General features: G+C 36.5%; 1 non-coding gene across 1 annotated transcript; it reads right to left on the bottom strand.

Annotated features, from left to right (window-relative positions):
* Nucleotides 1-4855: 4855 nt before the first annotated feature.
* Nucleotides 4856-4962, bottom strand: LOC120218329. Its single transcript, XR_005525229.1, has one exon. It is a non-coding gene; the product is annotated as a small nucleolar RNA R71 (small nucleolar RNA).
* Between the last annotated feature and the right edge of the window lie 11234 nt (nt 4963-16196).

Raw genomic sequence — 16196 nt, 5'->3', positions numbered from 1 at the left:
TTAATTTCTTTTGCGCTTATTTCAAATCAAAACAAATTTTCAAAACTAAAGGTAGTTGATGGTCGAAACATTGTTGTGATTAAACATGTGGGAGGAAGGATGGGCTAATTGATAGAAAATGCATTTTCTGGGAACACAACTAGCAAATTGTTGCTAAAGTGAGAATTTAGATCGGAAACGGTTTGTATGGAAACAACTATTTGAGTCAATTTTTATGCACTTAAGTGGTTCTTGATCTACAAAAATTAATGTTGATTAGATCAATTTCTAAATCCGAGATCTAAGAGTTGCACTTGGGTATTCAGTATACAAGTTAGTCGTAAGGATTTTTCCTTGTAGACAAAGTAACCAACATGAATCCCGAAGGATAAATCTATTTCGATGATCCGAAGAATGTGAGTCAAAGCGAATGCCTAGGCTGATTTAATCCATTGAATTCTCAAGGTTCTACATTTCTCTATTTTCTTTAAATCAATTTTCCTTAGTTTTATTCTTCAACCACAATACCCCAATTTATTTCTTTCTATTTCACGCCAAAGGTCAGAATCAAAAGCTAAGAATTTCATCGGGTTCCTTAATCTCTGTGGGATCGACCTTTACTTCTCCTATACTATATTTAATTTCCTTTATTTTATTCCAGAAGAAGGAATTTATTTTGATGTGCAAAACGACACCCGTCATGGTTAGAGCCGTATTATCGAGTTTATCTTTTCATTACGACTGGAAGGGTTCCAGTGCTAGATTTTATATTTAATTTTCCCATCAATCCAACCATCCAATCTTAATTTCGTTTTCACCATCTCGATCCTTGATTCATTCCCTTTCCAATGAGTATTCATCCATCAAAATACAACAATTGCTATGGGCACCTATCTTAAAAGGGAAGATAAGTTAGTTCTTTTATTACAAGTTTTGTCTTTTGATTCAATTATCTTACCCTTGTTTTCTCGTCTTGATTTCTTCTAAATCTTCTTACCCTTGTTTTTATTGTCTTTAATATTTTTTTCTTGTCTATTTTATAGCATCTAAAATTCTTCAAAACCTTAATCTTGTCACCAACCCTAATTCACCCATTCAAAGCCTTTTGTTTTTTCATTGAGTCTAGAACCTTCTAGGTTTGTTTCCTTGATGAGAGAAACATTCACATCATCCACTTCTATTTCTATATCAATTAGTATAATATTTTGGATGATTCATGGGTAGAATCAAAGCAATTTGACTTGTTCTTCAAGCATCAATCACTGAAGTACCCCAACAGAGTTAGTTCGCGAAGATTCATAGTTTTCAGGTTATTTTTCAAAAAATTTCAATTTAGTTCCAATTACTTATTGTTAGTTTGCTGATTTTCATTGAAAAAAATAAAAGAACAAAAAGGTTAAAAATAAAAAAAATCAACAAATCACAAACAAAGGCATTTGGGGCTGATTTTTTTACAGGTACTTTCTTCCTCCTAATATCAATCTATATTCCAAAATAAAGGTCAATCAAACATCAATATACACCTCTGATTCTTCATTCAAGATTATTCAGCAGATTTGAACACTGGTTCTTGACAAATTTTCATATAACTTTCCAAAACAAATTTGATTCTTACATTTTCTAAATTGTAACGAAATCAATTGGAAGACATCCATAAAATATTTTAGAATTTTAGAGATCTTAAACCCCTTTATAAACATTCTCAAGTTGATCCTGCGGTTGTTAGGCAGATTCGAGTTCTTTTCATTGTCGGTTTTTCCCAAAATTATCCCGAAAGAGTTTCATAATGAAATTTCTAGATTTAAACTACACTCATTGGAGAGAATTAAAAAAAATCATAATTTTTGGAGATCATAAACCTCATAAAAACACTACTCAAGTTGATATAGCGTTTTAGGTTCTGTCCAGGTTTGTGTTTTCCAATTTTTTCTTTGATTCTTATTGCTTTAGGTTCCTTTGTCTAACCTTTTCTTTATTCCTCTACATCATCTAACACATTCTCTTCCTTGTTTTAGTAGGATTACAAGAGTTTGCATATTACTTCTTCCTTGCATTCTTGTTCACTTGGAGTCATTCCTTTCTTTGACCTCTTATAACTTCTAAGTTTCTTTTTCCCCTTTTGTTAGTGATCAAACTCCGATACGAACATTGAAAGTCTTCTTGGATAATATAGTTTTAAAGAGTACAAGATTGACTTTCTTGCCTCTCGTTGTGTTGGTTCCTTGGAGTGACTTGTGAGGTTTCTTGTTTTTTTTTTCACATTACATGTTTCGTTGAGTTGTTGTGAATTTTCAGGATGTTTGGACCATCACAAATTTCAAACCTAGTTGTATAGTTATACGTCGACCTTTAAACACTAAAGATACAAAAGATATTGATTTTCAAAGAATAAACTTATTATATTCTCGGTGTTTGATACATGGTAAACCTTACTTTTGTATTGGGATTTCTAAACTTTAAGTTGTATTATTTAAATTAAATTATGTGTCAAAGAGATTCAATTTTATAAAAGTATTTTTATGACTATTTTATATATTTATTTTGCTACCACATAATATGTTTATAAATTAGAATGGATATATTTTGAAAATCAGGGTTTACCACGGTAGCCTAATGTGGCACTTTAGGCTCAATCGGGTTTAGGGTGTTACATTTAGTGGTATCAGAGATTCAGGTTAAGTCGGTCATCGGACCAAGTGGTCAATTATAGTAAGGTGTCAATGAATACATCCCTCGAAGTGCTGAAAGTACTCATATAAGTCTAGAATCCTGATGATAACTCCTCTTTTAATATGTGTTATAGAAATTTACAATGGTTGATAGTTCTGAGCGTAGTCTCAAGGATAGGATGGAGAGTCGAGCCTCTCATCCCTATAGCGTTAGGGGGGTTCTTACCTAGGGCTGAGGACCATAGGTTCTCTTTAAGTAAAAGAGTCACATAGGCGACCTTCTTCAGAGGTTTGACTTCCACTCTTAAGGAAAAAATGGTCATCATTCCTAGAGTGTAGATTGTTCATCCGGTCACTAATAACTATCCAAAAGAGTTATCTTTGGTAGCTTTAATTATCTAAGCTTAGTTTGAACTTAAGCATATTTAGGAATAATTTACGATTAAATTTACTTAATTTTGCATATTTTGCATGTTAGGAGCATAGTCGGTTGTTAAGGGCTAAACTTGATTTTTGTTGCTGCAAATTATTGTACTGATGTTGTAGCACTACAGTAAATGCTAATCAGATGTTGTAGCGGCCGTCTAAACTCCATACGATTAAAAGAATCTGTTGGATTGAGACAGTTGGATCGGGTAGCTGTCATGTGGACGGTTAACACCTGAAACGTGGATTTATCTTGTTGGGCGATGATATTTTTATTCAAGCTATAAACGGGGAGTACTTGAGTGCAAGTAGTGTAAAGATGGTGAGAGATCAAAAGTACCATTTCCACGTTATTTCTTTTCAAGATATAGACACCTAAATCTTCTATCAAGGATTGCTACAGCAGAAATGAAGCTTGCTAAAGAGCTTCAATGGTCAGCGGGTCACCGTTCAACACCTTATATTGAGAGAGGGAGTTTTTCGAATGTTTAACTTTTTATTGGATGTTTATTATGGATTTATTTATTTTATGTTCTCTTGGATATTTGGTTTATGAGCTTTGAACTTCATGATTGCGAGTAGAATTATTTACAATTACATATATAATATTTTTGTTTAAATTTAAAAGTAGTTTTACTCGAGTTGCTATATACTTGTGTGAACATTAGTGCTGCTGAGTAGAATAGTTACATTGAAAAGTGTGCAGCTAGTTGATTATCATTGCTAATGATTTGAATCTTTAATTGATGAAAATTATTAAAGTAGTTTAAATGGATTTAATCAATACTGATTACATATATTAAGTATTCAACGCTTGTATAGAATTTAGGATTCATAATAGTATATTCGTCAATTTGATAGCTGACCATTTGCTTCCTGGAATGTTGTAGCATAAAATGGTATATTTTATTATTGATTACATTACTTTAACTTTAGCATCAATTTCCTTTGATTCATCTTATTGTCAAAAACTTTAATACAACCATTTTGCTCTCTGTGGGTTCGATATCCATTGCATTAGTTTGCTACCACTTTATTACTTGATTTGCGATACGTACACTTGCGTTGTATGCTATAGAATTTTTGTAGCATCAAGTTTTTGGCGTCATTTCCGGGGAGCATCGGTTGTACGTTAAAGTTTATTTTTCTTACCTATTGATTTCTTTTCTTTTTATAGGTACTAATCCTTACTAGTTTTGTTAGTTTATGACCCATAGTGAAAATGAGCTAGAATCGTTTGATCCAGAGATATAATGAACTTTCTGACGCCGTTGAAGAAAAGCTGCTAGAAATCAATCAAACATGAATGTTGGAAATACTAACAATTCTCTACCCCCATTGCAGAATGGAGAGAATGATGAGTTACCAGCTAAAATTCGTGTTGGGAAACTAAATCATAATGTAGATAATTGAAATCACCCTATTCGTGAGCATATGGTACTGACTTTGGATGATCTACATCCGGGTATCGTGAGGTCAATCATAAATACTGCAAATTTTGAACTCAAGTCAGTTATGTTCCAAATACTACAATCCATGGGACAATATAGAGGTTCTATTGTTGAAGATCATATAGCCCATTTGTGAGATTTTATAGAGGTTTGTGATTCCTTTATTAAGCAAGGTGTTTCGGAGAAGGCCCTGAAGCTGAAGCTATTTCCTTATTCATTGTATGATAAAACAAGGAGTTGGTTGAGTTCACTACCGCCATGTGTTGTAGCATCCTGGAATGAATTAGTGCAGAAAATTTTGTTGTGATTCAACCCATCAAATACAATGCTAAGCTTCGAAATAACTTGACTTCATTCAAGCAGATGGATGGTGAAAGTTTGTCTAAAGCATGAGAAAGATTTAAAGATTTGTTGTGAAAGTGTCCTATGCATGGATTCCCACGTTGGACTCAAATGGATATGTTTTATAATGGGCTAAATATTCACACTCAAATGGTGGTTGATGCCTCAACGAATGGAGTTTTGCTGGATAATACGTACAATGAAGCATATGTCATCCTCGAGCAAATTTCCACCAATGATTGTCAATACCCTAATACGCGCAAAACGTTTGGTCGAAGTGGAACTGCAACAGTAGACTCAGAAGCTTTTAACTCTATGGAATCTCAGATTTCAACATTGATTGAAATGTGAAGAAATTGCATAAACCAGGAGGAATGTATGAAGTTAAAGTCGTATCTCTTGTCACTTGTGAATATTGTGGTGATGACCATAATTTTGATGAATGCCCCCAAAATCGAGAATCAATATACTACATGTGAAATTATCAAATGAAAGATAATGCGTTTGGAAACACATACAACCTAAATTTTAGAAATCATCATAATCTCTATTGAAAAAGTCAGAACGTTGCCAATCCATATCATCAACAATATCAATGGCAATAGTACAGTTAGTAGAGTCAAATACCGCAGCCGCATGTACATCAATATGTTGCTCAGCCATAGTAAAAGAAGAATTACCAATGCCAAACTTCAAATCTACCTCTTTAAGGGCTATTGAGAATCAGATGGGACAAATGACTAATGCTCTCAATAGGCAATTGCTAGGATCGCTACCTAGCGACACTGAGGATCCTAAGCAAAATGGTAAGGATCATTGCAAGGCCATTACCACAAGAAGTGGAATTCATATTGGGGACCCAGTTGAAGAACCGAGGAAGAAGAATTAGGAAGCTCATCGGCATGGTAAAGGGAAGAGTAAAGATGTTGAGTATGAACCAAATATGAGTCAATCCCCAGCGAAAGATGAGGGGTAAAACCATTTCCAAAGGCAACCCCTGATGCATTTGATACAGATTCGACTCTAGTGCCACAACAACAACAAACGAAAATGCCTCTACCTTTTCTATAGCGCTTAAAGAAGACAGAGGAATATTAACAATACAAATCTTTCATCGATATACTTCGCCAACTTATAGTGAGCATTCCATTAATTGATGCTTTAGAGCAAGATATGAATTATATTAAACCATGAGGGAAATTATTTTGAAGAAATGAAGACTTGGTGAATTTGAGACAATCACTCTTACTGAAGGTTGTAGCGTTATGACTACTAGTCAATTGCCACTAAAGCTTAAAGATCCAGGGAGTTTCACTATTCCTTGTAACATTGGTGACACATTTGTAGGTAAATCCTTATGTGATTTAGGTGCTAGCATAAATCTAATACCGTTTTCAATCTTTTAGAAATTTGGAAACGGCAATGCAAGACCTATTATGGTTACTTTGCAACTTGTTGATCGCTCTACCATGCATTCTAGTGGTATTGTGGAGAGCATGTTTGTGCAAGTGGATAGGTTTATCTTTCCAACAGACTTCATTATTTTGGATTATAAAGTGAACAAAGATGTTCCAATCATTCTCGGTTGACCATTCTTTACGATGGAATGAGCTTTGATTGATGTTGAAAAGGGAGAATTAACTATACGTTTGAATGATGAACATATTACTTTTAATGTCTTGAATAATGTTTCTTACATCAATGACACTGCTGACTGTTTTTCACTTGATGTGCTTGATATTGTTACATAGAAGCATCTAGAGGAATGCTATAGCGAAGATAATACTTTATGTGATTTCGAAGCATTTGAAGAATTCTTGACAGATGAAGAAGCCAAAATCTGTAGCAAGTATCTTCAGAGCATAGAACCATTGCAAGTACATGATCATATGACTCAAGCACCAAAGCCATCTATTTAAGAAGCACCGAATCTTGAATTGAAACCCTTACCAGAGCATTTCAAATAATCTTATCTTAGAGAAAATGAGACGTTACCAGTTATTGTGGTAGCACAACTTATAACATCACAAGAAACTTAGTTGATAGATGTGCTGAAGGAACATAAGAAGACTATCATGTGGAGCATCGCTGATATAAAAGGTATTAGTCCTTCATTTTACATGTACAAAATTCTTTTGGAGGATTCTAATAGTAGCTCGATTGAACACCAACGGAGTTTGAATCAGATCATGAAAGAAGTGGTTAGAAAGGAGATTCTAAAATGGTTGGATGCTGGGATCATATACCTGATTTAGAATAGTAATAAGGTTAGTCTCGTGCAATGCTTTTTAAAGAAGGGTGACATTACTATGGTGACAAATGATAAAAATGAGCTAGTGCTGACAAGGACCACTACCGGTTGGAGGATATGTATGGACTATAGGAAGCTCAGTAAAGCAACAAGGAAAGACCATTTTTCATTGCCCTTCATAGATCAAATGTTAAATCGACTTACAGGCAATACTTTTTATTATTTTTTGGATATATATAATGGTTATAAACAAATTGCTATAGCTCCAAAAGATCAGAAGAAAACAACTTTTACATGTCCGTGTGGCACCTTTGCTTTTCGTAGAATGCCATTTGGGTTGTGTAACGCTCTAACGACATTCCAGCGATGTATGATGGCCATTTTCTCCAATATAATTGAATTACCTTGAAGTTTTTATAGATGATTTTTAGTCTTTGGGTAAGATTTTGACAAGTGTTTGAGCAATTTGGTTACAGTTTTGAGAAGATGCGAAGACCAACTTGGTTTTCAATTGGGAAAATGTCATTTTATGGTCCCATAAGACATAGTGATTGGGCATCGAATTTCAAGCCGTGACATTGAAGTGGATAAAGAAAATGTAGAGGTTATTGAAAAATTTCCTCCACCTACTAATGGGAAGGCAGTTCGAAGCTTTCTTGGTCACGCTGGTTTCTATAGAAGATTCGTTAAAAATTTTCTCTCGAATTGCTAAGCCATTGTGCTCATTGCTGAAGCAAAACAAAAAGTTTGTTATTGATGATGAAGTACTTCAATCTTTTGAGACAATTAAATTGAAGTTAGTGAATGCCCCTATTATTATATCATCGGATTGGACTTAGCCCTTTGAATTAAAGTGCGATGCTTGTGATTTCACGGTAGGAGCAGTGTTGGGGCAACGAAAGGATAAAATATTTTATGCGATACATTACGCTAGTAGGACATTGAATGAAGCTCAGATCAACTACACCACAACTGAAAAGGAGTTGCTTGTTGTGGTGTTCGCTTTTGATAAATTTCGTTCCTACTTGGTAGGTACGAAAGTGATTGTTTATACCTTCACTCAGCGCTGAAGCATTTGTTTGCTAAGAAGGATACAAAACCTCATTTAATTAGATGGGTATTGTTACTTTAGGAATTCAACTTTGAAATTTAGGATAAAAAGAGATCTGATAATCAAGTGGAAGATCACTTGTCTAGGTTAGAGTCTGACAGTAAAGATGGTAGCATTTTGATGATTCCAAATGAGTTTTCTGATGAGCGTTTGCTAGCTGCTACAACATTACTATAGTATGCTGATTTTGCCAACTATCTTGTTAGTGGCATGATGCCACCAGACCTAAATTACCAAGGCCAAAGGAAATTTTTGCGGGATGTAAAGCAATACCATTGGAGGAGTTGTATTTATTTAAGCAATGTAACGACCAACTCATGCGACGATGTATTCCTCAGCGTGAGCCGCAAAACATTCTGCAACATTGCCATAGTGTCCCATATGGTGGACATTTTAGTGGTATGCGTACAGCAGCAAAGGTACTTCAGTGTCGATATTATTGTCCATCATTTTATAAGAATGTTAATGATTTTGTAAAGCATTATAATCACTTTCAGTGAATTGGAAATATTTCTCGTCGAAATGAAATACCAATACAACCTATTTTGGAGATCGAGTTATTTGATGTGTGGGAATTAGACTTTATGGGTCCATTTCATTCTTCATGTAGTAACCTCTTCATTTTAGTTGTTGTAGATTATATATCCAAATGGGTGGAAGTTGTAGCCTTGCTAAATAATAATGTTAAAGCAGTGTTGCGATTCTTGCATAAAAACATTTTCACTCGTTTTGGAACAACTCGTGCATTTATCAGTGATGAAGGATCTCAATTTATTGGTCATCAGGTTGCTAGGGCATTGAATATATATGGAGTGAAACATAAGATTGCTACAGCATATCATCCATAGTCTAATATTCAAGCTGAGGTGTCTAACGGAGAAATCAAGCAAGTCCTTGAGAAAGTTGTGAACCCTTCTAGAAAGGATTACTCTCAACACCTCGAAGAAGTACTATGGGCTTATCAAACTACTTATAAGACTCCATTGGGAATGTCCCCCTATCGTCTTGTTTATGGTAAAGCAAGTCACTTAACGATGGAGTTGGAGCACAAAACTTTATGGGTGTTAAAGAGGCTGAATTTCGATCTTGAATATGTGGGTGAACAGTGGATGCTGGAACTTAATGAATTGGAGGAAATTCAAAATAATGCCTATAAGAGTTCATGCATTATAAAGATAAGAGCAAGAAATGTCATGAACACAATATTTTTCCAAGGAAATTCATTATTGGACAACAAATGTTGTTATTTAATTCAAGATTAAAATTATTCCCTGGCAAGTTGTATTCTTGTTGGTCATGCCCTTTTGAAGTTCTTGAAGTTTTCCCTCTTGGTGCAGTATTATTGAAAACTTGGTGAATGGAAGCATATTTAAAGTCAATGGGCAACACTTGAAGCATTATTGCCAGCAACAAAAACCTAGCTTCGCTTCGATCACACTAAATGATCCTCATTATTTTTAATATTTCATTCTCTTGAATAAGTCAATTCTTTTGACATTTATTTTTAAGTGTTCTTTTTTATTATTTTTTGTACAAGCGTTTTCATTTGATTGTTCTTAAGTTAACTCTCTCATGCTACGTAGCTCTTTAGAATTTGGTTGATATCTTCGTTGTACTAATGCTCCAGCGATGCAAGAACAACCAACTAAGTTCTGATGGTAAAACTCAGTATGAGATGTTACCAATTTAACTCTCTTTAAATTTTCACCGTCCATTTTTCCCTATCATAACCACATATTCAATTTATCTTTATCCCTCTATCATAGGCGAATTTCCCCAAAAATCACCGGTGATCGGTATATATACCGATCTAACACCGGTCAGATTATATTTCCCGATCTAACACCCGTAGCAGTAAAGCGCGCCCCCTGAACCGCGCTATATGCTGATTTGGCGCCACGTGGAGTATAGCACGCCCCCTGTACCGCGCTATACGCTGGCTGGGTTACACGTTGGGTATATCGCGCCCCCTCCTTCGCGCTATACGCCACTTAGGGGTATAGCGCGGATCAGGGGCCGCGCTATACGCCGTACCAAAATTATATTTAACGCGGTCCCTGATTTACGCTATATAATAATTACATATAACGCGGTGCAGGTACCACGCCTTATATGTTTATAAATACCTCCGGTTCTCGCATCTCTCCTCACATCTCCTCGCATCTCTCCTCTCTTATAAATTAATACAACAATTCCGTCAACGAGTAATAATTCTGGCAATCTTCTTATATTTGATTTAGAAGTTCGTGCGATTTTTCGTTATGAGGTAATTTTGTTATAATTTTTTAATTATACTTATTGTTTATTATCATTATTTGAAAAAATATTATACTAATTATTTTCAATTAATTTTTATGTTTGTAAAATTGAAAAGCGGGAGCATACGTCGAAATAGTTTTGCGGTGCAAGTAATAATATAAAATTATATTATTTAAATTATTTATGTTGATGTGTAAAAAAAATTGTGTTATATTTTCGTTCATATATAATTTATTTAACCAGGTTTGTTTAAGTTATTTCTTTGCAGATATAATATTGTTGCACTTTTAAACTCAAAGAATTGAGCAACTTTCAACTATTGTTTATTATGATGGTGAAATTCGAGAAGATGAAATCGGCGTTGTTTTCGTATCAAATGAGCATGTTAAAATATCATTCAAGAGAAATATAACTCTTGAGGAGCTGATAACAAAGATTTCGAGGAAGATTCATGTTGAAAGTAACAGAAGAATGTCTTGCAGTACAGAGTTCCAACATCATTGTTGCCATTAACTTATACAACGTTCGAACTTTCGAACAATGATGATGTTCAAATGATGGTTGAAGCTCAAAGTAATTATTCAGACGCCGCTATTGAGATGTATGCACATTTTGTTCAAGTGCGTGCTGTTTGGGGTCAATCTTTAAGCTCATACTATGGGCTGACTGAACAAGTTGATCAAGTTGACAGCCCAACTACAGTAATGTGTAATGATTTTAATGCCATAATGGGGAGACATTCATCCGCAACTCCTTACGATATGTACCGAGGTGGGTCCATGAACAATCCGTATGGCAACACCGCGTCCAGTTCAAGGGGAAGGCATTCATCTGCAAATTTCTTTGACCATATGGAGATGCCATCGACGCAACCATCTGTGTAGTTTCCATTTGACAAGATGACTTCAAGCTCCAGGGGGAGGCATTCGACTGCGAGCTTTTTCGATCTCAATGTCGATATGCCTTCCAGTTCAAGGGGAAGGCATGCAAGTAGTATGTTCTTCGACCTAAATGTGGAGAGCATAGAGGAACCATCATCTCCACCAGAAGAACCGCTTCGTGAGCCTGGTGCGGATGGTGCTGAGACTGGACTATTCATTCACCCAGAATCACCGCAATTCAACTCCGATGATGATGCTGCACACATGTATGAAGCTGATTATGGTGCAATGTACGGGCCAGAATTTGCGGATATGCCTCATCTCGGTGACTATGGATATTACTCATAAATAAATAATGGTGAGTTATCTTTAGGCATGGAGTTTTCAAGCAAAGAAGAAATGATGATGGCTATAAAAAATTAAAATATCCGTAATTCTGTTCAGTCCAGAGTCAACCGATCGACGACCAAAAAATATGTATGCTACTGCGCCCGATGCGAAAACGGATGCAATTGGATGGTTCGTGTATCGAAAATGAAGAGGAAAAACAACATATGGGAACTAACAGTATACAACGGTCCTCACACATGTTGTGCTGGAGGGGTCAACCAAGATCATCCCAACTTGGACTCTGAAGTGATATGCCAAGCCATCATGCCCATGGTAAAAGCAAGCTCTCATATAGCTGTTGCAGTGTTGATTTCAGCTATACAATCGTAGTATGAGTACACCGTCTCCTATAAAAAAGCTTGGTTAGCAAAACAAAATACCATTGTCAAACTTCATGGCGAATGAGATGCATCTTACAACGAACTTCCATGTTGGTTTAGGCTGGTGCGGAGGTTGAATCCTGGGAAAATTGTGGACTTCAAAACCTCCTATGCATACCATAATGATCGAGTTCTTCGCGATCGATGCCAATTTTACCGGGTTTTTTTGAGTTACCCACAGTGCGTTAATGCTACCAAATACTGCAAGCCTGTGGTCCAGATCGACGGGACTTTCTTGTATGGAAAATACAAGCAAGTTTTATTATTGGCAGTTGTCCAAGATGGCAATCGCAACATTCTTCCAGTTGCTTTTTCTCTTGTCGAAGGAGAAGATACAGATTCTTGGGCTTTTTTCCTCCGAAATTTACGTGCACATGTTATCACGAGGGAAAAAATCTGTCATTTCAGATCGCAGAGCTGGGATCAAAGCAGCAATGGAGTCTTTGGGTCCAATGTGGCAACCACCCTTTGTCCAACATAGGTATTGTCTCCGACACATTGCTGCGAACTATCATGGAAGGTACAAGAAGAATGATGAGCGTTAATTAATTGTGCGCATGGGTAAGTGAAAGCAAGTTAGTAAGTTATGCATTTTTTGATCAGGTTACGAACTACTTCCTCGAACGTTTGAATCAATGCTTCAAGATTTGCGGGCGAAGAACGAGGAAGGATACGATTACATCAGCCTCATCGATAAAGAAATGTGGATGAACGCATATGATGGTGGATATCGATATGGACACATGACGACCAACTTGGCTGAGGCAATCAATTCAACCTTAAAGGGTGCACGTCACTTACCTGTAGCGGCTTTGGTAAAAACTACATATTTTCGTTTGGGGGCGCTTTTTGCGAAGCTCGAGGGACAAGCTCAAACCTGGATGCAAGGCGGTCATGTTTATCACCCTAGATTAGTTGCAGATCTACAGAAAAAAATTGTTGCATCAAATGGAATGTCTGTAACAGGCTTCTCAAGAAGGCATGAAATGTTTCGTGTCATAGAGTTGTCGCGACCTCTTCAAGGGATTGAAGTTGTGTCGTTAAGAGTAAATCTAAGGGACAGAACGTGCGACTGTGGGGTTTTTCAAGCTTTGAAGTATTCATGCTCTCATGTGATAGCAGCTTGCTCGCATACTCGTCAAGACTATAACCATTTTGTGGATCCCGTATACCTACTATCTGAAGTTTTTAAGGTACACAAATTTGAGTTTCCCCCATAGGTAATGACAAAGACCCTGATGAGGTTCAAGATTGGCTTCTGATTGTACCAAATCCGAGTTTATTGAGGGAACGTGGTCATCCAAAATCCAATCAAATTCATTGCGATATGGATATTCGAGAAAGATATAGACAAGACGGAAGATGTGGTCATTGTAGAAACCCAAGACACACTAGAAAAACATGTTCACTTCTATTGTCATCAAGTAACAATTGATGAGGAAATAATGTATTTGTTTATCAAATAATAATTCTTATATTTTAATTTGCATTTACTTCAAGTTAATGTCATTCGATAATCGCTGATGAAGATTAAAAAAACGAACACAATCATTAAATTTTATCAAACTAATAACAATTTGGTATTTCAATACAACAAACTTACAATAAGAATTAAATGGTAAATGATAACCAAATTACAATAACTGATATTAAATGGTAATAAACAAAATTAATTGAAATATATTAAAAAAAGTCCAACAAATTTAACAAAATAAAGTAAGTATTAAATGAGAAATAATAAAAAATTACAATTAAATAAAATAAAGTAAATACAAATATAATAAAAAACTCTATCTATGCCTGCGTCGCGAATGTGTTTCACAGGGCGGTGGCTGTCGGTCTTGAGGAGGATTTCTTCGTATCACTGGTTCTAACTCCTCGCTGTCGTCATCACCATCGTCATCGTCGTCGTCGTCCTGAGCAGGTACATTAGGTTGATGAGGAGCTGATGACGATGAAGCACCTCCATAGAATAAGGACCCTGGAGGTGTATGACTGACTATCCCACCGGCCTGTGAAAATTGTGCAGGAGGTGTCTGTGCTGCGGCCATGGGTGATGAGACTGAACCCGCCAAATATCCAGTATATGAACCCCAAGTTGGATATACAAACATAGACCCATAATAGCCTCCAAGAGGGGTTATCTATGACGGTGGTGGTGGTGGGGTCATAAAACCAGGTGAAGGCGGCGGCGGCGGCGGTGACATCTGGTAATGGAAAGGCGATGGCGGCATCATATATGGTTGCGGTGGCTGTTGGGAAGGTCCTGCTGGTGCAGCTGAGGATGAACCGGAAGCACCTGCTCTCCGTTCACGAGTCGGGGGATGATGGTGCTGTGTCGGTGAACGTCTCTGTCGACGTCGTGGAAAGATCTGCCCTCGTGCATCCTCGGGAAGTAGAAACGGTTTCCCGTTACTGTTAAACCAATCATAATAATCATCAGCATACATCAAGAGGTCATAAAAATGGGCTCTCTACGGGGAAGGCGCCGATGTCGATCTTCCCACAATACGACCCACCCATGATGCCTCACCAGCCAATCTGTATCTGTTTTTTCGCGTCTATCTAAGCTATGCAACTCGTCCATATTGCGAGGTGCTTCCGGAATTGGTTGAAAACAACCAAACTGCTGGAGCACGTGATCAGTGGAGTGCCACTCGACAGTCGCATAACAGATCAGAGGGACCATCGCCATCCAAACATCTGATGGACCCCTCAACTCAGGTGGGATCACCGCCCTCACATCATCAGTAGAATATGACACCCATTCAAACTAAAACAAATAATATATAATTTTTATCAAAATAATAATATAATTATATAACTATAATCTAAAATCGATTTTTAAACATTAAAATTCATACTTGTGTGCCAGCCTTCTGATCGATTAGCACCCTAATTTTTTCTAAATCATCAGGTAGCTCCTGATGACTTTTCCTATCAATAGACCACCTATTCAAGGAAAAATATTTGTTATACGCTGTATAAAATTATTAATATACAAAATCAGTTTTATAATTACCTCAGAAGTAGTGGAAATACGAATGGGTTCTTCACAACAGGACATAAAAGGGCAATCGATACCATGCCCAAGACTGCAGCAGCAGGAGACATCTGCCGATAGTATTACGTCTGTAGTCAGTGGCTCCACACATTTCCCTGTACAACAAAGCCAAAATTGCCGAGCCCCAACTGAATGATCCGGTGAGACGAAAGTCGCTAAGATGTCGCAACCACATGCAGTTAACTAGGTTGCGCGATTTGTCCGGCATCAGCAACCCTCCTATCAATTACAGTATACATGCATGTGCATACATCTTAACCTCATCCTCAGAGGCGTCTGCGCTCAACTCCCTAAAATTGGCATCTAACCAATTTAACGGTATCCTACCTCCGATACAATTTTCCGGGACACGTCCTAGACTATCCCGACACAAAGTAGTCCAAGAACCGGAAGCTATCCCCGATACCACATCTCCATCCACCGGAAGCCCCAGGTGCATAGAAACATCCTCAAGTGTGATCGTGCACTCTCCGCACGGAAGATGGAATGTGTGGGTCTCCGGCCTCCACCGCTCTACTAAGGCAGAAATCAGGTCTGGCTCTATTTTACAGTGACCCTGATATCTACCTATGTAACCGAATCCAGCCTCTACTAAATACGGCAAGACACGGCTGGGTATCACTAACTTAAGATTCCTAATAAAAGGATCTAATACACGGTCTTTCTCCTAAAAATAAATAATTACAAAAATTAATTCTTACTCTAATAATCATACATTAAATAAATCAACTAATTATTACTAATAATTTAAATTAAATTAAAACGTTAAAATGTTACCGTATCAGCAAAGTGTCAAGATATTTAATTCTTAATCTAATAATCATGCATTAAATAAATCAACTAATTATTACTAATAATTTAAATTAAATTAAAACGTTAAAATGTTATCGTATCAGCAAAGTGTCGAGATATTTAATTCTTAATCTAATAATCATGCATTAAATAAATCAACTAAATATTACTAATAATTTAAATTAAATTAAAAAGTTAAAA

Source organism: Hibiscus syriacus, unplaced genomic scaffold, assembly GCF_006381635.1.
Source record: "Hibiscus syriacus cultivar Baekdansim isolate YM2019G1 unplaced genomic scaffold, ASM638163v2 tig00000773_pilon, whole genome shotgun sequence".
Lineage (NCBI taxonomy): Eukaryota > Viridiplantae > Streptophyta > Magnoliopsida > Malvales > Malvaceae > Hibiscus > Hibiscus syriacus.
Note: the sequence above shows the minus strand (reverse complement) of the source record. Positions and strands in the feature narration are given on the sequence as shown.